This window comes from Drosophila suzukii, chromosome Y (assembly GCF_043229965.1).
Source record: "Drosophila suzukii chromosome Y, CBGP_Dsuzu_IsoJpt1.0, whole genome shotgun sequence".
Lineage (NCBI taxonomy): Eukaryota > Metazoa > Arthropoda > Insecta > Diptera > Drosophilidae > Drosophila > Drosophila suzukii.
Window position 1 is genome coordinate 2,384,181 of NC_092085.1, and position 22,138 is coordinate 2,406,318.

General features: G+C 45.4%; 1 pseudogene; it reads left to right on the top strand.

Annotated features, from left to right (window-relative positions):
- The first annotated feature begins 16,735 nt into the window (after positions 1 to 16,735).
- LOC139353630 (uncharacterized) lies at positions 16,736 to 21,711 on the top strand (annotated as a pseudogene).
- Positions 21,712 to 22,138: the final 427 nt, after the last annotated feature.

Here is a 22,138-nt window from a genome sequence, read left to right on the forward strand (position 1 = left end):
GTAGTGGTCAGATGCGTTTTATCAGATCGATTCCATTTGTGTTTTGAAAGTATTTTAAATGAATAACTGTGTGTCTGTGAAGTTATAGTTGCATTCCATAACCTGTGGGCTTCTTTTGTTGTGAGCTTCTTTTGCTGCTAGGTCTGATGTGTCGTTACCTGGAATCCACAGTAATATAATCTTTGGTTGGTGGCGGTTGAGGATGTCTCGAGTACGAACGGTATAGAAAGATTGGTTATTGGTGTTGGTAACTAAAGTTACAGCCCTTCAGTTCAAAAAAAAAGTTTCACTTGTGAATCACCTTGTGAATCCCGTGGGACATGTCCTCTTGCACAAGTGAAGAACAAGTGACGCTCCATATAGAAAATTGTATGGGATGTCCGCATTTTCACAAGTGAAAATTCAAATGAAAATTTTTCGAAGTCCCACGGGATTTCACTTGTTCCTTATACCCATTTTTCGTATGGCCTGTCACGTGCCGGTGACACGTCTCAAGTGAAATCACTTGTGAAAATAACATTTTTCCCATGAGTTTTCACTTATGAAATCACTTGCAAGTGACACGTCCCAAGTCAAATCACTTGTGAAAATGAGATTTTTTCCATGCGTTTTCACTTATGAAATCACTGGCAAGTGATACGTCCCAAGTGAAATCACTTGTGAAAATCAGATTTTTTCCATGAGTTTTCACTTATAGAATTTAAAATACATAAATTTGTATATACTTTTAAATATTTTCTGTTAAAGGACAATTATTTTTAGTAAGCCTAATTTTGTGTTACGTTAATTTGCTTTTTACATTGGTCATCGCCTTCCTTAAACCTTTGTCCGGGTCCTCCGAATCCTTGGCCAACGCTCCTGATAACGATCGTAACGAGTGATACACCAATCGAAAGGTATCGTAAAAACCAAAAAGATTGCATACCAAGACTTTCGAAATATAGATTTGTTTGGGAGAAAAGGCGGTGAAAGTGTAAAAGTAAAATTTTAGAAAATTGGAGCTGCTGGATACGGTGGGGCTAAAAACCCCCGGCTATTTAGCTAGTTTTATTCTTACTGGGAATAAGCGTCGAATGACACCTCATTTGTTGAAATGAATTTTAAAAGCAATTAAAACTTATACCAAAAGTACACCAAACTTTTATAAACTATATACTCATGTTTGTTAAATTAAGTTTAGTTCGACTTAACTTGTTTCCAGTCCATTTTTAAAGTACTTAGACCAGATAATAATAAGAAACAACACGATCCTTGAACGATCACATTTTCCCCAATTTCAAAGGCGACTCAACATACAAGCTCAAAGTGTCCCAACTTACAGACCTCCTAATTTTCCGACCTCTCCCCTAAAAATTAAAAAAATTACATGAATATTTTCTTGTTATTTTCAGAAATAAAAATGTAAACGTGACCAAGGCTATAGAAGCCGCTTTAGAGCTAGGACTAATAGGGACGTCAGGCCGTTTGTCAGAAAACGAGTACCAAATAATTCTTACGTCTTTACGTAAAAATTTTTGTATTGCCAATAGTGGATATTTTAAGCAAAAAAATGCTCCAAACAAATGGCAGAAACGAATTTTCCTAAATTACAAAAGAGTTTTAGAAAAGTTGAATTTAAAAAGAAAGACTTTTTTATTGGAAAATAAATCAGAGAAATCAGAAAATGAATTTCCTGAAGTTAGTGGTAGTGGCTTCCTGAATTGCAATCACTTCCGCTTGGAAAACACTACAGTGGTCTGGTAGGCGGAATGAGACTTTTAAGTCTAGTTCGGGGGAAAAGACTCCCCCACCTGTTTGGGAGTTAAGCTTGGAACCGTCAGTGTATATGTTGACGGCGTTTACGAATTTATGTGGGAGGTTGTCCCAGTCTGAACGGGTGGGTATATAAATTTTGTATCTTCTTTTGAAGTCGACTATGGGTGGGGCGTAGTCTGTATAACGTGGTAGGGGTGAATGCTTTGATAGGATATTGGAGTGACCCGTGGAGCCTGTTGTCCAAGCCGCTGCTTCACGGAGCCTCAGCGCTGTGGCTGATGCCCAGCTTTTGGCAAGTAGGTCCAGGGGTTGGAGATCGAGAATTGTATTTAGTGCCTCAGTGGCGGTAGTGCGCAGCGCCCCACTGATGCAGAGCTCTGCGCCTCTTTGGATCTTGTGAAGGATCCGGAGGTTACAGTTTTTATCTAGAGAAGGCCACCAAACGATGTTTCCGTAGAGTAGAATGGGTCTGACTATTGCAGTATATAGCCAGTGAACTATCATGGGGGAGAAACCCCACTTCCTCCCCATGGCTTTTTTACAAGCGAAGAGGGCTATGGCCGCTTTGCGTGTGCGATCTAGGATGTTATCAGTCCAGAGGAGCTTTTTGTCAAGAATGACACCTAGGTACTTTGCTTGGTTGCTAAAGGTTAGGCGCGTTTGGTGTAGTTTTGGGGGAACTAGAATTGGTACCTTGTACTTCCTTGTAAAGAGAACTAGTTCGGTTTTTTCCGGGTTAACTCACAGTCCACAGCCAGCTGTCCACCGGGAGAGGGTGGATAGGGCTGTCTCCATTAGATTGCAAAGGGTTTGCGGGAATTTACCCTGCAGTAGGATAACCACGTCATCCGCGTAGGCTACCACTTTTGTGCCCGCCTCTTCTAGGAGTGAAAGCAGTTTGTTGACCACTAAAACCCATAGAAGAGGTGAGAGTACGCCCCCTTGGGGGGTTCCTCTACTGACGTTCCTGGTCGAGTGGGCCGGTCCCATAGTGAAGTGCACTACCCTGCTGGTTAGCATGGTGTGTATGAGTCCCACTATGGGCCACTCAATGCCCAGTTCAGTCAGAGCACAAGTAATCGCCGTTGGGGTGACGTTGTTAAAGGCGCCTTTTATGTCTAGAAACGCTACAAGAGAGTATTCCTTATTGCGGAAGCCTCGTTCTGTACTGTACACTAGAGAGTGGAGGGCGGTATCGGTTGACCTACCCTTACGGTACGCATGCTGTGCGTCAGAGAGTAGGCTATGGTCGATGGTTAGTCTGATATGGGTGTCGATTAGCCTTTCCAGGGTCTTCAACAAGAAGGAAGAGAGACTGATCGGGCGGAAGTCCTTTGGGTTGGTGTGGGAGGGCTTGCCGGCTTCGGTATAAAAATTACCTTAACGTCCAGCCACCTTGTTGGAATATGGTTTAGAGCAAGGCAGCCGTTGAAGATGGCTGTCAGCCAGGGAAGGGACATATCTAGTGTCCGTTGTAACTGGGCCGGGAAGAACCCATCTGGGCCAGGTGATTTGCAGGGCTTAAAAGAGTTGACAGCCCACTGAATGCGGCCAGGGTTTGAAATGTTGTCAATACTCTGGTCGTCTAAATTCTCCTCTATGTGGAGGTCCTCCACTACATGGGTGTTCTTAGGGAAGTGGGTGTCTAATAGTAGTTCAAGGGTTTCCTGAATGTTTTCCGTCCAGCTGTCAGCATTGGTTTTACGATAGCCAATGGTCGCTGGAGCTTTAGCTAGAATTTTTCTGAGTCTGGATGCCTCCGCAGTAGATTCTATACCACTGCAGAAGTTAGCCCAGGCTCTTCGTTTTGATATTCTAATTTCCTTTTTGTATAGGCTTAGTTTTGTATGATATAAATTCCAGGAGGATTCGCTATTATTGTATTTAGCTTTATTGAAGTAAGTTCTACACTCTCTTTTAAGGTTCGCTAGGGTTGGTTTCCACAATGGGGGTTTGTTCTTTGTTTTGACTGTTCTACATTACATTGCCCTGGTACCACCCTGCATCTGTGCAATCGGGTGGCGGGCCTGGGTTTTCGTCCAGCACTTTCAAGGCCACTGATGCAAGGGCCCGTCTAACCAGACCCCATTGGTTTCTTGGGATCCTTCCGCCTTCAACGCTCTGGTCGATGACACCAATGATCTTCCGATCCTTTACCACTTCCGCAAAGGATCTCGACCATGTGCCGCGGTTGGTTACCTTAGCCTTCTTGCTCGCTGGTTGAGCTGACTCCATCGACCTCTCTCGCTTGTTGCTGTGGGTGGTGGTCATAGCGATGTCGAAGTCTGGGATAATTGCCTTTGCCCAGGCTATGTCCTCTTGGATTTTCAGGTAATCCAATTTCGATGTCTGATCCTCCCGTATCGGATTGGTGGCCAGCCGTTTGAGGATCCTAGAAGCCTTCCTTCTTTCAAGAGGTCCTGCCTGGTTAGGTGGTACCCTTTTAAACTCCTTTGCCCTGGTACTCACCACGAGACCGGCCTTAGCGCTACCCTCAGGTTGGAGTGGCTTGTTAGCCACACATACGCTGGTGGGAGGCTTGGGCTTGTCGCTATGGCGAGTTGGGCTTAGCCGGCTGCGTTGTTCGCTGGCCTTGGCAGGGGTGGACGTCTCGTGGACTGGGGTAGTCAGAGCCGTGATCTTGCTCTTTCTTTCGTCGTTGGTTACGACTTCCGACTTTATAAGAGTGTCGGGCTCTTGTCTTGTGCAGTCTTTTAATTTTATATTTGTTAAATTCTTCATGTTAATTCCCACGAGCTGCGGAGAAAGGACAGGTCCACCCGGGCAGAGATCCGCCGTACCCGGGTAAGGCTGAATTAGAACAGGCGGTCGCCACTTGCCTGAACTCACCGTTTGAGACTGAGTTGTTTGATGACTCGGGCTCCCAGCCAGATTGACTCTCGGCACGGTACGAGTGACACCTTAGTCCAGCCCGGGGTGAGATGAGTTGTGTGGGTAGGGAAGAGGTAGGTACAGAGCGTGTGGGCAGGGGTGTGTGTGAGCTATTTGTCGGAGGCGGCAGCACAAGCGCGACGTCGGTACTGCTACGGCGCAGATACCCGCTGACTGTCCGGGGCTACTTATTTGCGCTTCGTGTTGGGGGCTTGGTGGTAGCCGGGCCGTGTCCAACTTCCACGCTTATTCGTAGCTACCCTGGAGAACCAGGGCGCTCGCTATCCGCAACCTGCGACCCGTTCGGTAGCCTTCAGCTCGGCGCCCTCAGAGCCATCCCACTAGCTCTTTGGCCGAAAAAAAAAGGAACAAGTGAAATCCCGTGGGACTTCGAAAAATTTTCATTTGAATTTTCACTTGTGAAAATGCGGACATCCCAAACAATTTTCTATATGGAGCGTCACTTGTTCTTCACTTGTGCAAGAGGACATGTCCCACGGGATTCACAAGGTGATTCACAAGTGAAACTTTTTTTTTTAACTGAAGGGCTGTAACTTTAGTTACCAACACCAATAACCAATCTTTCTATACCGTTCGTATTCGAGACATCCTCAACCGCCACCAACCAAAGATTATATTACTGTGGATTCCAGGTAACGACACATCAGACCTAGCAGCAAAAGAAGCTCACAACAAAAGAAGCCCACAGGTTATGGAATGCAACTATAACTTCACAGACACACAGTTATTCATTAAAAATACTTTCAAAAAACAAATGGAATCGATCTGGCAAAACGCATCTGACCACTACAAATATGTCAACGAAAAGAAATGATCAATTAAAGATTATACCATCCCATCCGAAGACAACATCAACCGCAGAGATCTCACAAAATTCTTAAGACTACGTTTTGGACACTCAAGATACACCCATGAGCATGTTCTCAATAAACAACCCCCACCCCAGTGCGAGCACTGCGGTACGCGAAACAACGTGCGGCACTTTCTCCTCTCCATAAAGTCACCTGATGCCCTATCCCCAAAATCCACCAATTGGCGCCAGCGCCAATGATTTCATCAAGGCCATACGCTTATATAACAATATCTAAATTTTGTTAATAACTATATATAAATAAACTTTTGCAGAAAATATGTAAATAGCTTAAGGCCCAGTAGCTATAGCTAAATTAAGTGGTTGGTGGCAATTTGCAATTGTCCCAAAACCAGAACATAAATAAATAAATAAAAATTATTTCCAAGCTTAGGAGGTTATATGTTATAAAACACCGAAGCTATAATTCAGCTGGCCTCCGTGCCCCGAAATATAAATACACCACCATTGGGGGCGATTTGAGTAATGTTTTGCGGACGCGTCCGCTCCACCCGGGGTCCCAGTCATGAACGCCACTGCACTTGAAATAATACCCCCACTTGGCACATTGCCGCCACTTGAGAGCCAAATTTTTGTAGGGTGTCCGTGTGAGAAATTCAAAACTTTTAGGTTGAGCAATTTAATAAGGGCCGTTCCAGGAATTTCTTTTCCGAAAGGCAAATAGGGCTTCCCACCCGGCCATGCAATTGTTTAATCACACGCACCGAACTAAGCCCTGGGTCGGGGGGATGGCAACCCCGTCACCGGGACGGCTGTTGACCCACTGGAATCGATGGTGGTGATGCAATGTCATCTTGGTCCCGCCGGAGCAGAAGTGCAATGGTCGTGTTGACACGGCGCCTTTTACGGCTGGCAGATATGCTTTATGGCAGGTATGACACCATTCCGGAATGCAGCCAAAGCGCACTCGGGTTTAATAGAATGGGGCGACTAATTGGGGTCGCCATGCGGGGGGTCGCGACCACTAATTAGCTCACATGGCGGTACACAAAGTCAAATGTTATAATGTAGACATTATTATGTAGACATTAAATTATTGTTGCCAAATATTGCACTTGAGTGTTTCCAGGCGCCAACATTGTTTACTCGGGGTGGAGGATGTTTCCGCGCGTATGCCGGATAATGATAAGGATAACGAAGATAGCGATGCCGGGGAGGGAGGAAGTTGAAGAGTGTTCCTTGCTGTACCAGCTAAGCTCCGTGTGCTTCTGCGCGCTCCTTTTGTGTCGAGCGGATTTACTTTCAACCAGGATGGAGAAGTCACGAATCGAAACTCAAACAAAAGCCGGAGGAGACTTAGAAATGATGCAGCAGACTCTCTGTGGCACTGGGACATCAACATGTCGACACAGAAGGAAATCGATATGCACTTTGTGGAAGCTGGGATGTTGGGCGCGATGAAGCTGGGCCGCGGATGTGTTGTCTGTTAAGCGATTTTTAAATCGTTTGGCAACCGCGCTGCCAGCACTCACACTAATCGCATTAGCGAGCAGCAAAATAGTTTTAATACGAATAAATTACACATGATGTATCTATGTTTTAAGTTTTATTATAAATTTCAGCTTTTATTTTCTTTTCACTTTACTTCTCTGCACGAGCTTCTAATTCAAAGTAACGGGGATTCTGTTCGGCAGTATGGCAACTCCACAATAGCAAATAGTTATTTTTTATATTTTTCTTAAATCAATAAAATGTTAAATTTTACCAAACCACTGGCTCGATTTCGATGAATTATACATTAAAATAATAGGGAAACAAATACCAATTATATATTTTTCAATACTTGGCGGCCAAAAGTATTCGATTGGCTCAATTAAGTGTTGTAGGTCGTAGCTTGGCACTTGGCGATATATCGATAAATACCTTTTCGTGGTAAATGTCTTGGCTGAATTTGCTTTCTCGCTGGTCTGGACAGTGTGACCGCGTGGCAAAAGCCATAATTGAAAATACTTGAATTTCTCGAAAACTGTGGGTTTGACTTGCCTGTAATTAACTCAGAAATTAGCTATAATGATGCCCCTTCGAATGCGATACCGTGCAAGTTGGCACAACATCTGTGAGAGTTGTATGAATTAATTAAAATTTGCATATATATTTTGATGGTTGATGTCACGGGTGCATACGATTTCTCGCTGGCCTGGACAGAGTGACCGCGTGGCAAAAGCCATAATTGAAAACACTTGAATTTCTCGAAAACTGTGGGTTTGAATTGCCTGTAATTTATTCAGAAATTAGCTAAAATGATGCCCCTTCGAATGCGATACCGTGCAAGTTGGCACAACCCCTGTGAGAGCTGTATGAATTAATTAAAGTTTGCATATATATTTTGATGGTTGATGTCACGGGTGCATACGATTTCTCGCTGGCCTGGACAGTGTGACCGCGTGGCAAAAGCCATAATTGAAAATACTTGAATTTCTCGAAAACTGTGGATTTGAGTTGCCTGTAATTTGTTCAGAAATTAGCTAAAATGATGCCCCTTCTAATGCGATACCGTGCAAGTTGGCACAACCTCTGTGAAAGTTGTATAAAGTTATAGAAAGTTGGCGTCGAATGATTGTCATGGCTAAGCTGTTTACATTGTGGTTCATGTCTTAGTATCTAAAGGTTCAGTTTCTGGATTAAACGGTCTTTTATTAACCTTTTTAGCACCCCCAACTGTAAAGCAGTTGTCTCAAAATCTGTGGGTTTGATTTTGATAAAATTTTCACAGAACACTCCTTAGATTATCCCCTATCTACCCATATACCGTGCATGTTGGCACAACTTCTAGGAGTGGAGCCGTAGGTAATTTCATTTTTGCCCCCTTTTTTGTATGGGGAAAATCCGAGGTTGCGTCACTGTTAGGCTATTTTCTCGAAAACTGTGGGTTTGATTTTATTGAAACTTTCAGAAAAGGAGCTTGAATTAACCCCCAATAGCTTGGCTTATCGTGCATATTGGCACAACTTCTGTGAGGGGAGCAGTTAAGAAAATTGTGGGGACACGATTTTTCAAATGCATTTTTGAAACATTAATAGACCTCGGATGTGTCTCAAACCTACCTAGATCGATAGATCTTTTCTTTCTTAACTGTTCGTACCCAAAGGTACTCAACATGACCACACCCAACAAATCAAGCAGTAGCCAAGTTGGGAACAGTACCAGGCGCTCAGTAGCACCCACTGCATATGAGAATTGCTGATCAGCATATTATATGTCTCACTAACTCACCGTCTCACCGACTCAACGGCACACTGACCGGCCAATGCAGTCAGCACATTTTGCAGTGTCAGCCAACTACGCAAAGCCAACTACGCAAACTGCTACCATAATCATAATTCCCTGATCTACTTTAGAATATAGCTTACTTCACTAATCATTACACTAAACTTCCGTGTTCCAAGTAGTATATAAACATGTTCCAAATGAAGAATAAAACAGTTATCAACACACCTCTTAACTCCGCGGTTCTACTTCCTACATCTGGGAATAGGGCTCGTAATACACTATCTCAACTAACAGCTAACCACGTTAGCTCACCCTCAGCGCAGCTCTAGCATCGCCTGTGGTCCGGCATCGTAGTAACCATCGTTACCATTGCCGCGACGCGATCGTCCTGCCATCAAAGCGTCCCCGTGCCAGCGACAAGTGCTCATTACCCCCTTGTCCCGCGGTGTGACCCGGAAGTGTCTACTTCGGTTAGGCACAAACATTGGTGACCCCGACGTGATCCTTTAACAACAAAGGATCACACTCAAGCAACCCCCTTCCCACTAAAGGACTCACAGCTTTATCCAGCTTCACAGGATACGCTTCGTCTTCCAGCGTCACAGGAACTTCAACTTAATCCAGGTTCACAGGATACGCTTCGTCTTCCAGCGTCACAGGAACTTCAGCTTAATCCAGCTTCACAGGATACGCTTCTTCTTCCAGCGTCACAGGAACTTCAGCTTAATCCAGCTTTACAGGATACGCTTCTTCTTCCAGCGTCACAGGAACTTCAGCTTAATCCAGCTTCACAGGATACGCTTCGTCTTCCAGCGTCACAGGAACTTCAGCTTAAACCAGCTTCACAGGATTCGCTTCTTCTTCCAGCGTCACAGGAACTTCAGCTTCATCCAGCTTCACAGGATACGCTTCTTCTTCCAGCGTCACAGGAACTTCAGCTTCATCCAGCTTCACAGGATACTCAGCTTCATCCAGCTTCACAAGATTCTTTGTTTCCAAGACACACAATATGTCTACTTCATTCATTGAGGAAACAAGTCACACAAGAATCGATTTACACAATCGATTACTAGACACCCAAAACGACCTGCAAGGGAAAATCCAACAGCTCATTAAGAATTATGGCAAGGATTCTGCCGACCGACGCCACCGAGACGGCTATTATTCCGGTAAGCTAAATCAGTTAAACGATCTCTGGCAGCAGTTTTGCGACCTAGATGAAGAAGTCCAGCAAGCGGCATTACCCACTGGAAGTGAGTACTCTTCACGACTAGTAGCACTTAAAGAGCTGGTCGAAAAATATCAGAATATCTTTCTGGACAACGTGCCGACTGGAAGCGGGCTTCCGAAGGCTCCCAGACGAACTTCGGCCAACATCAAGCTTACAACAAGAGATCAAGTCAAAGGAGATTCCGCAATTGACACGGTGATCCGACAGTTGCAGAGAAGATGCAACGAATTGGAGTCATCATTAACATTAGCCTCGAACGCCCCAACTGTCACCCCAGCCTTACAAAGGCACCTGGATCTCCATTGGGCGTTACTGAGGCAAGCCCACGACGAATTGGATAGCACACCTGGGGCCGCAGCTCTGGCAGAAGCAGAGCTAGCCCAATTCCACACATTATACGAGGAATACGAAATGAACCTGCTACGAGAAAACGACGCGCCAATGAGCCTAAACTTGGCACTTCCGCCAATTAGCATTCCGGAGTTCAACGGCGAGTATCTAGACTGGCCACGGTTCCATGATCTCTTTGTGGAATTAGTACATAACAAACCATATTCGGCCAGTCAAAAACTACATATTCTACAGAGTTCGCTTCGTGGTGAAGCGAGGAACGTCTTGACAGACACAGCCTTCTCACAGGGTGGCTATGACGACACCTGGTTGCGGTTGAAGGCCAGGTACCAGAACGGCAAAATATTAGTATTCGCCGCCATAGCTAAAATTATTGACCATAGGCCTATAGACGGCTCCTCGCGCCAACTAAGGGCCTTACATGACACTATAAAAAACTCAATGAGTACTCTTAAAACCTCGATATCAGCACAAAATCCTGGGATCCAATCCTGTGTTTTCTTATCAGAAGAAAACTAGACCAGCAATCTCTAGCTGCTCTAGAAAATTCAGCGGATGCACCAACGGAAATTCCAACGTTAAGGAGTGTACTAACGTTTATTGAACGGCGCGCTTGCATGCTGGAGACGATAAGCGCTCAACCTACAGCAACACTACGCCATCAGTCAGTTCACAACGAAGAGAGCTGTAAGATTTGTCACCTAGGACCACATAATCTTAGAGCATGTAGCCGGTTCCAGGAAATGGACCCCAAAACACGGCGCCAAGCCATTATTCAAATAGGAGCATGCACAAATTGTTTGTCGACAGCTCATATGGTTGAAAACTGTGGATCACCGACCAATTGTCGAGTCTGCCAGCAACGGCACCATTCACTGTTACACAAAGGACCAACTAGCAATCCAGTGGCCGGCGCAGTAACCATTGCAGGCTACGACAACGTAGGAGGATATACTATGCTCGCGACCGCCAAGGTCTCATTACAAGGGCCAAACGGTCAATTACAAACATGTCGCGCTGTAATAGATGGTGGATCACAGGTGAATCTTATCTCAAGGAGAATGGCAGAGCTACTATCTCTTAAGGAAGGTTCACCGATTGAAATATCTGGAATCGGAGGAAAGATATCAACAGTAATTAGATCAACACTAAAGCTCTTATCCTGTACATCAGGGTTTGAAAAACTATTAGAGGTATTTATTATGCCCACAGTCATTACAGACCAACCGTCAGTACCGATTACAACCGATCTTAATATTCCCGAGGGACTGCCATTAGCAGATCCTGACTTTCGGCAACCTGGACCCATTGACCTAACCTTAGGGTCTGAGGTGTATTCTCGTGTAATAACCGGTGAACTTCTTGAACTAGGACCTAATAAACCTTTGGCACAAGGCACTAGGCTTGGTTATGTAATCACAGGTTATCTCAATAAAGAAACCTCATCTGATACGGAAATCAACCCTATTCTGGTAGAAGGCAGAGGTGATTTTGCAGGACCGAACGTTGCTTATGAACCAACGAAAGATAAAAATCCGATGAATATAGAACCAACTTCTCATCAATTCAAAACCTACAAGAAGGCTGACTTTGGTTCACCATTTCTAAACTTAACCAAGAAAGATCTTAGTTTTGTTGCAGAACGTCCACATACCATAGACGTTCCAAATGATCAAGTTCTACGAGGGCACAATTTCAGTCCCCACGGTAATGTCAATTTTATCGCAAAGGGGAGTGTTAAGCAGCATCAAGAAGATGTGAAGGACCTGAATTACAATCATGAACCTCAGTTGAAGGAACGATCCACCTTGGTCAATGATTTGTTAGGTGCTTCCGATACAATTCGGTCAAGGACTGACCGACATCACGACCTAATTGAGGGTACCCCTCAATGGGGGGGAGAATGTTCGTACCCAAAGGTACTCAACATGACCACACCCAACAAATCAAGCAGTAGCCAAGTTGGGAACAGTACCAGGCGCTCAGTAGCACCCACTGCATATGAGAATTGCTGATCAGCATATTATATGTCTCACTAACTCACCGTCTCACCGACTCAACGGCACACTGACCGGCCAATGCAGTCAGCACATTTTGCAGTGTCAGCCAACTACGCAAAGCCAACTACGCAAACTGCTACCATAATCATAATTCCCTGATCTACTTTAGAATATAGCTTACTTCACTAATCATTACACTAAACTTCCGTGTTCCAAGTAGTATATAAACATGTTCCAAATGAAGAATAAAACAGTTATCAACACACCTCTTAACTCCGCGGTTCTACTTCCTACATCTGGGAATAGGGCTCGTAATACACTATCTCAACTAACAGCTAACCACGTTAGCTCACCCTCAGCGCAGCTCTAGCATCGCCTGTGGTCCGGCATCGTAGTAACCATCGTTACCATTGCCGCGACGCGATCGTCCTGCCATCAAAGCGTCCCCGTGCCAGCGACAAGTGCTCATTACCCCCTTGTCCCGCGGTGTGACCCGGAAGTGTCTACTTCGGTTAGGCACAAACATTGGTGACCCCGACGTGATCCTTTAACAACAAAGGATCACACTCAAGCAACCCCCTTCCCACTAAAGGACTCACAGCTTTATCCAGCTTCACAGGATACGCTTCGTCTTCCAGCGTCACAGGAACTTCAACTTAATCCAGGTTCACAGGATACGCTTCGTCTTCCAGCGTCACAGGAACTTCAGCTTAATCCAGCTTCACAGGATACGCTTCTTCTTCCAGCGTCACAGGAACTTCAGCTTAATCCAGCTTTACAGGATACGCTTCTTCTTCCAGCGTCACAGGAACTTCAGCTTAATCCAGCTTCACAGGATACGCTTCGTCTTCCAGCGTCACAGGAACTTCAGCTTAAACCAGCTTCACAGGATTCGCTTCTTCTTCCAGCGTCACAGGAACTTCAGCTTCATCCAGCTTCACAGGATACGCTTCTTCTTCCAGCGTCACAGGAACTTCAGCTTCATCCAGCTTCACAGGATACTCAGCTTCATCCAGCTTCACAAGATTCTTTGTTTCCAAGACACACAATATGTCTACTTCATTCATTGAGGAAACAAGTCACACAAGAATCGATTTACACAATCGATTACTAGACACCCAAAACGACCTGCAAGGGAAAATCCAACAGCTCATTAAGAATTATGGCAAGGATTCTGCCGACCGACGCCACCGAGACGGCTATTATTCCGGTAAGCTAAATCAGTTAAACGATCTCTGGCAGCAGTTTTGCGACCTAGATGAAGAAGTCCAGCAAGCGGCATTACCCACTGGAAGTGAGTACTCTTCACGACTAGTAGCACTTAAAGAGCTGGTCGAAAAATATCAGAATATCTTTCTGGACAACGTGCCGACTGGAAGCGGGCTTCCGAAGGCTCCCAGACGAACTTCGGCCAACATCAAGCTTACAACAAGAGATCAAGTCAAAGGAGATTCCGCAATTGACACGGTGATCCGACAGTTGCAGAGAAGATGCAACGAATTGGAGTCATCATTAACATTAGCCTCGAACGCCCCAACTGTCACCCCAGCCTTACAAAGGCACCTGGATCTCCATTGGGCGTTACTGAGGCAAGCCCACGACGAATTGGATAGCACACCTGGGGCCGCAGCTCTGGCAGAAGCAGAGCTAGCCCAATTCCACACATTATACGAGGAATACGAAATGAACCTGCTACGAGAAAACGACGCGCCAATGAGCCTAAACTTGGCACTTCCGCCAATTAGCATTCCGGAGTTCAACGGCGAGTATCTAGACTGGCCACGGTTCCATGATCTCTTTGTGGAATTAGTACATAACAAACCATATTCGGCCAGTCAAAAACTACATATTCTACAGAGTTCGCTTCGTGGTGAAGCGAGGAACGTCTTGACAGACACAGCCTTCTCACAGGGTGGCTATGACGACACCTGGTTGCGGTTGAAGGCCAGGTACCAGAACGGCAAAATATTAGTATTCGCCGCCATAGCTAAAATTATTGACCATAGGCCTATAGACGGCTCCTCGCGCCAACTAAGGGCCTTACATGACACTATAAAAAACTCAATGAGTACTCTTAAAACCTCGATATCAGCACAAAATCCTGGGATCCAATCCTGTGTTTTCTTATCAGAAGAAAACTAGACCAGCAATCTCTAGCTGCTCTAGAAAATTCAGCGGATGCACCAACGGAAATTCCAACGTTAAGGAGTGTACTAACGTTTATTGAACGGCGCGCTTGCATGCTGGAGACGATAAGCGCTCAACCTACAGCAACACTACGCCATCAGTCAGTTCACAACGAAGAGAGCTGTAAGATTTGTCACCTAGGACCACATAATCTTAGAGCATGTAGCCGGTTCCAGGAAATGGACCCCAAAACACGGCGCCAAGCCATTATTCAAATAGGAGCATGCACAAATTGTTTGTCGACAGCTCATATGGTTGAAAACTGTGGATCACCGACCAATTGTCGAGTCTGCCAGCAACGGCACCATTCACTGTTACACAAAGGACCAACTAGCAATCCAGTGGCCGGCGCAGTAACCATTGCAGGCTACGACAACGTAGGAGGATATACTATGCTCGCGACCGCCAAGGTCTCATTACAAGGGCCAAACGGTCAATTACAAACATGTCGCGCTGTAATAGATGGTGGATCACAGGTGAATCTTATCTCAAGGAGAATGGCAGAGCTACTATCTCTTAAGGAAGGTTCACCGATTGAAATATCTGGAATCGGAGGAAAGATATCAACAGTAATTAGATCAACACTAAAGCTCTTATCCTGTACATCAGGGTTTGAAAAACTATTAGAGGTATTTATTATGCCCACAGTCATTACAGACCAACCGTCAGTACCGATTACAACCGATCTTAATATTCCCGAGGGACTGCCATTAGCAGATCCTGACTTTCGGCAACCTGGACCCATTGACCTAACCTTAGGGTCTGAGGTGTATTCTCGTGTAATAACCGGTGAACTTCTTGAACTAGGACCTAATAAACCTTTGGCACAAGGCACTAGGCTTGGTTATGTAATCACAGGTTATCTCAATAAAGAAACCTCATCTGATACGGAAATCAACCCTATTCTGGTAGAAGGCAGAGGTGATTTTGCAGGACCGAACGTTGCTTATGAACCAACGAAAGATAAAAATCCGATGAATATAGAACCAACTTCTCATCAATTCAAAACCTACAAGAAGGCTGACTTTGGTTCACCATTTCTAAACTTAACCAAGAAAGATCTTAGTTTTGTTGCAGAACGTCCACATACCATAGACGTTCCAAATGATCAAGTTCTACGAGGGCACAATTTCAGTCCCCACGGTAATGTCAATTTTATCGCAAAGGGGAGTGTTAAGCAGCATCAAGAAGATGTGAAGGACCTGAATTACAATCATGAACCTCAGTTGAAGGAACGATCCACCTTGGTCAATGATTTGTTAGGTGCTTCCGATACAATTCGGTCAAGGACTGACCGACATCACGACCTAATTGAGGGTACCCCTCAATGGGGGGGAGAATGTTCGTACCCAAAGGTACTCAACATGACCACACCCAACAAATCAAGCAGTAGCCAAGTTGGGAACAGTACCAGGCGCTCAGTAGCACCCACTGCATATGAGAATTGCTGATCAGCATATTATATGTCTCACTAACTCACCGTCTCACCGACTCAACGGCACACTGACCGGCCAATGCAGTCAGCACATTTTGCAGTGTCAGCCAACTACGCAAAGCCAACTACGCAAACTGCTACCATAATCATAATTCCCTGATCTACTTTAGAATATAGCTTACTTCACTAATCATTACACTAAACTTCCGTGTTCCAAGTAGTATATAAACATGTTCCAAATGAAGAATAAAACAGTTATCAACACACCTCTTAACTCCGCGGTTCTACTTCCTACATCTGGGAATAGGGCTCGTAATACACTATCTCAACTAACAGCTAACCACGTTAGCTCACCCTCAGCGCAGCTCTAGCATCGCCTGTGGTCCGGCATCGTAGTAACCATCGTTACCATTGCCGCGACGCGATCGTCCTGCCATCAAAGCGTCCCCGTGCCAGCGACAAGTGCTCATTACCCCCTTGTCCCGCGGTGTGACCCGGAAGTGTCTACTTCGGTTAGGCACAAACATTAACAATCTAGCATTTTAGATTTTTCGATTTGGTCCCCAAAAAGCGAGAAAATTTAAAAATAAAAAGAGCCCCCATGTTCCAAATTCCACCGTTCCACTTTCGTTGCTAACAGGCCGACGCTAATTTGACGGACATTGCTAACAGGCCGACGCTAATTTGAAGGACATAAATATTTATTTGTATTTACGCACTTACGTTTCCGTCACTTACGTTGCTGATAGCGATAACAGCGATAAGTCAGTTGAAAAATATCACGATATAAATATTTATTTTTATACGAAAAGTATCGATTTTGATACATTTCTCCCATCCCTAGCGTCGGCTTTTGAATATAATATAAACGACGCGCCGAAAGTAAATGTTATTTGTACCCCGTGCCCCGTGTATTTTTTTTCGCGTCTAGTAGTCCTTGTGCCCGTCGAACGGAAGTGTCAAACTCACCAGTGCTAGTCGCCCCAGTTGTGCAGTCAGTAGGAGCACAGGCTTCCACATTTCCACACAGGACAGACGTGTTTTCTGCTCTCGCTGCCCGGCAAACACAAACATTTATTGAATATTTTCTACACTTTTTGTTCGGTCGTGTTTTTTTTTATTTTGCTAAAGTCACGTTGTGCCATAGGTATTGTTTTCGGTTGGGTTTTCGGGGAACAGTGCCGTTGTTCGTCGGGGGTCTAGTGACCTTGCGCGACCCGCACCATGGACCTGCGCAGCTGGCGTAAGGTCCTTATCCAGTGGGTAAGTAGTAGAGATCCTGGGATCTTCGCAGGTCTTCCCGATGCCATCCACTTACGCGATTTCCCGACACAGGTCATCGAGTGTCGCTTCACCGAACACAACTTCATCACGCTGGAGCAGTCGGACATCGATGCCTTCTTCTCGATCTACGTGCAAAAGGCCCAGGTGGCGCCGGTGGAGGAGGAGAACGCGCTGCCGACCCAGCCCGGGGAGCACCGCTCGCCTTTGCAGAACTTCCTCCGAGGTGAGTTCGGGTATTTTGCATTTCCAGCCCGAAATAATTTTGCATGTCATGTCTCCTGAAAAACAGGGTTGTCATCCTTCATCTATTTTACTACTATACTGTACTATTTTTTCAATACTATACTATACTATAGGGGATACTATTTTTTCAAAGTCATGGTTGCCCAAATGTCATGAGTCTACATTCCAAGACACCTTTGATATAGGAACTTTCATATAGAAAAAACATAGGCACCTACCAGAGTCGATTGTTAAAGAACTGATTATATGAGAATTTCACTTTGTTGTAAACAGAACAAGTGGAAATAATGGTATTCAAGGACTAATGGTCATTGTATATTATTTCAGTACTGTCTGGGTGTATTACCTCATATCTAGATAAGAAAAAAATGTTTTGGATATAGGAACATTCATGGGGAAAAGGAAGGACTTTGTATAGACCCTAACCGACTTGATATTTAACTTATAGAACTGATTATATGAGCAATTTTTTTTAATTTCAATAAAACTAGTTGAAATATAAGTATTGTTCAAGGGCAAATGTTTATTTTATTCCTATTTAGTCAAATATTGAATTGTGATTATAAATACAAGGGAATATAAATTCTTTTTAGATATGTACATATCAAATTCCCCTTTTTAATTTAGTTATTTTCTTATTTTGGGATTTTCAAAGGATTTTCTTTCTTCCATTTTACTTTACTTCACTTTATTGTCAATAAACTAGTTGAAATAGTAGGATTATTCAAGGATTAATGGCCATTTTATACAATTTTAGTGAAACCTTAGATTACTATAGGACATGCAAGGGTATGTACACTTCTCAAGTCCTCTTTTAAGCTAGTTCCCTTGGCGCCTCGAAAAGGTTTTGGGATTTTCCAATGATTTTCCTCCCCTAACTTGTTGCTTAAAACTAGCCAAATAATGAGACCCATTTTTATTCCAACGCAGATCATTATCCAGAGTTCAGTGCCCACATAGATGGCCGTGGACAACTTGTGACCGCGGACTACGTGTACGTCTAAACACTGCTCCTGCATTACTCGTGCGTGAAGCAGCCCAGCGTGTTCATCCACAGCATCTGCAAGAAGCTGCCTGAGCTAGTGCAGACTTGCATCGCAAACTTCTTCGGCCAGACATTGGAGCAACAGCTGACGCGCCAATTTCTCCGCCAGTCTATGAACAATGTGGCTGTGGTTTACCGCCAGGTCGTCCAGATCAGCCCCAGTCGTCCGAGCTGCAGCACCATGAGTCTCGAGCTAACCATTGACACCACACCGGGCACATCCTCGTCCACATCCGCATCGCCTCAGCCGCCGAGCTGATCATCGCGATCGCCAGCGCCTCCAAATGTCCGCCAACGAAATGCTAGCAGCGCACCCGGGAGCTGCACGGTGTTCGCGCCCAGCTGGAGGTGGTGTCCTACGAGAAGACCATGCTCGAGGAGCAGCAAACGAAGAAGGAGGACCTGATCATAGAAATGCTGGACAACACTGATGGGGCCAGAGGCTCGATGCTGTGCGAAGCAAGCCACACTCTCGCTTATCTCCAGCAAGATAGCGTTCTGCTTCTGCAGCTCTTCCCTCAGCTCGGCGTTCTCGTGCTCCTTCTCGCGCAGCTGCTTGTCGACCACAGAGCTGTCCAGATTCTCGGGCGTGGTGTTCGGGGACAGGGAACAGTTGAGCAAATCCGAGGACGCATTTAGAACCTCACGTCGGTTGTGTAACTCCTCGCGCGCTTCCTGTAGACAACGATCCATCTCCTGCTTGTCGCGCTTCAGAGAGCTGATTGTATCTTCTCTGGAAGATACAATCAGGCTGGATTCCTCCAGGCGCTGTTCCAGCTCCCGGATTCTGTCCACGCACGCGAGTATGTTCCCGGACGTTTTAAGCTATTCAAGAAGAAAAACAAAAAAAATATAAATATATATTTATGGAATTTTGGGTAGGTATTATGTAGGTACTTTCAATTTAGATTTCCTAAACGGCGCCCTTTTTCGCCAATATTAATTTTAGAATTATGTACCTAGTAGCTTAACATGATTAATAACCATTAAATATGAATTCAAAAATATTAATTTAACAAATAAAATTCCCTCTCAATACCCAAAGTGTGTACAGTTCCGACCCAAAGGTGACTAGTTTTTCGCTGATATTCACACAAAATTCAGCGCCTCTAAATGTCCGCTCCGCTCACACCCAGAACCGAGCTGCTGGAGCAGCGCACCCGGGAGCTGCGCGGTGTTCGCGCCCAGCTGGAGGTGGTGTCCTACGAGAAGACCATGCTCGAAGGGCAGCAAGTGGAGGAGGATCTGATTAAAACGCTAAACAAAGGTAAGAATGCCTCATAGATCTTGTGGCTTACATCCCTCTGATAGTAGTTAAATATGATAGTAACATATTTTATCGTTTTTTCCCATTACAGAGAACATGATGGCCAAGAGTCAACTGGCCAAGCTCAAGAACGCCGTCCAGAATGGTGAGAATGCCGACAACGTGCTAAATGAGTTCGATCATGTAGGTAGTAGACCACCAGATGGTCACAGGTACTTGGTGCCATAAACCAATAATAAAACTTTCCTCATTTCAGTTGAAGCGAAGCCTGATGAAGGAAAGCAGCCAAAAGGAGGCCATTATAGCCGAGACTAACGATAAGCTACAGGATTTGCGCGCCGAAAAATCCGAGCTTGTCGAGCAGGTATGCTACCTGTCTGATTTTATGGGGGCATTACACAAAAGAACTAAATCCGGCGAATTTTGTGTGAATATCAGCGAAAAACTAGTCACCTTTGGGTCGGAACTGTACACACTTTTGGTATTGAGAGGGAATTTTATTTGTTAAATTAATATTTTTGAATTCATATTTAATGGTTGTTAATTATTTAATTAAATTAAAGCTACTAGGTACATAATTCTAAAATTAATATTGGCGAAAAAGGGCGCTGTTTAGGAAATATAAATTCAAAGTACCTACATAATACCTACCCAAAATTCCATAAATATATATTTATATTTTTTTGTTTTTCTTCTTGAATAGCTGGAACAGCGCCTGGAGGAATCCAGCCTGAAGCGCGACAAGCAGGAGCTGGATCGTTGTCTACAGGAAGCGCGCGAGGAGTTACACAACCGACGTGAGGTTCTAAATGCGTCCTCGGATTTGCTCAGCTGTTCCCTGTCCCCGAACACCACGCCCGAGAATCTGCACAGCTCTGTGGTCGACAAGCAGCTGCGCGAGAAGGAGCACGAGAACGCCGAGCTGAGGAAAGAGCTGCAGAAGCAGAACGCTATCTTGCTGGAGCTAAGCGAGAGTGTGGCTTGCTTCGTCGAGAAGCACAGCATCGAGCCTGACCGTCTGGCCCCATCAGTGTTGTCCAGCATTTCTATGATCAGGTCCTCCTTCTCCGTTTGCTGCTCCTCGAGCATGGTCTTCTCGTAGGACACCACCTCCAGCTGGGCGCGAACACCGTGCAGCTCCCGGGTGCGCTGCTAGCATTTCGTTGGCGGACATTTGGAGGCGCTGGATGACGGAACTGTGGCGTGCTGCTCGGCGGCTGAGGCGATGCGGATGTGGACGAGGATGTGTCCGGTGTGGTGTCAATGGTCAGTTCGGGACTCATGGTGCTGCAGCTCGGACGACTGGGGCTGATCTGGACGCCCTGGCGGTAAATCACAGCCACATTGTTCATAGACTGGCGGAGAAATTGGCGCGTCAGCTGTTGCTCCAACGTCTGGCCGAAGAAGTTTGCGATGCAGGTCTGCACTAGCTCCGGCAGCTTCTTGCAGATGCTGTGGATAAACACGCTGGGCTGCTTCACGCATGAGTAATGCAGGAGCAGTGTGTAGACATACACGTAGTCCGCGGTCACAAGTTGGCCACGGCCATCTATGTGGGCACTGAACTCTGGATAATGATCTCGGAGGAAGTTCTGCAGGGGGGGGCGGTGCTCCCCAGGCTGGGCCGGCAGCGCGTTCTCCTCCTCTACCGGCGCCACCTGGGCCTTTTGCACGTAGATCGAGAAGAAGGCATCGATGTCCGACTGCTCCAGTGTGATGAAGTTGTGTTCGGTGAAGCGACACTCGATGACCTACTGGATAAGGACCTTACGCCAGCTGCGCAGGTCCATGGTGCGGGTCGCGCAAGGTCACTAGACCCCCAAGACGAACAACGGCACTGTTCCCCGAAAACCGAAACGAAAACAATACCGATGGCACAACGTGACTTTAGCAAAATAAAAAAAACCACCGAACAAAAAGTGTAGAAAATATTCACTAAATGTTTGTTTGCCGGGCAGAGAGAGCAGCAAACAGGCCTGTCGTGTGTGGAAATGTGGAAACTTGTGGTCCTACTGACTGCACAACTGGGGCGACTAGCACTGGTGAGTTTGACACTTCCGTTCGACGGGCACAAGGACTACTAGACGCGAAAAAAAAAACACGGGGCACGGGGAACAAATAACAATTACTTTCGGCGCGTCGTTTATTTTATATTCAAAAAACAGCAACAAACGGAAAACACAAGCGAGCGGCCACAGCAAGCAAACACAACAGACGCAAAACAACATTGAAAGTTGTAAAGAAGTCTCGTAGGCTGGGATATACTCAGTCCCGCCAGGGTCTCTTTACCGAAAATATTTGTAAAGATATGGGACAAAAAGGTCTAATACGAAAATCGGTTGGCTG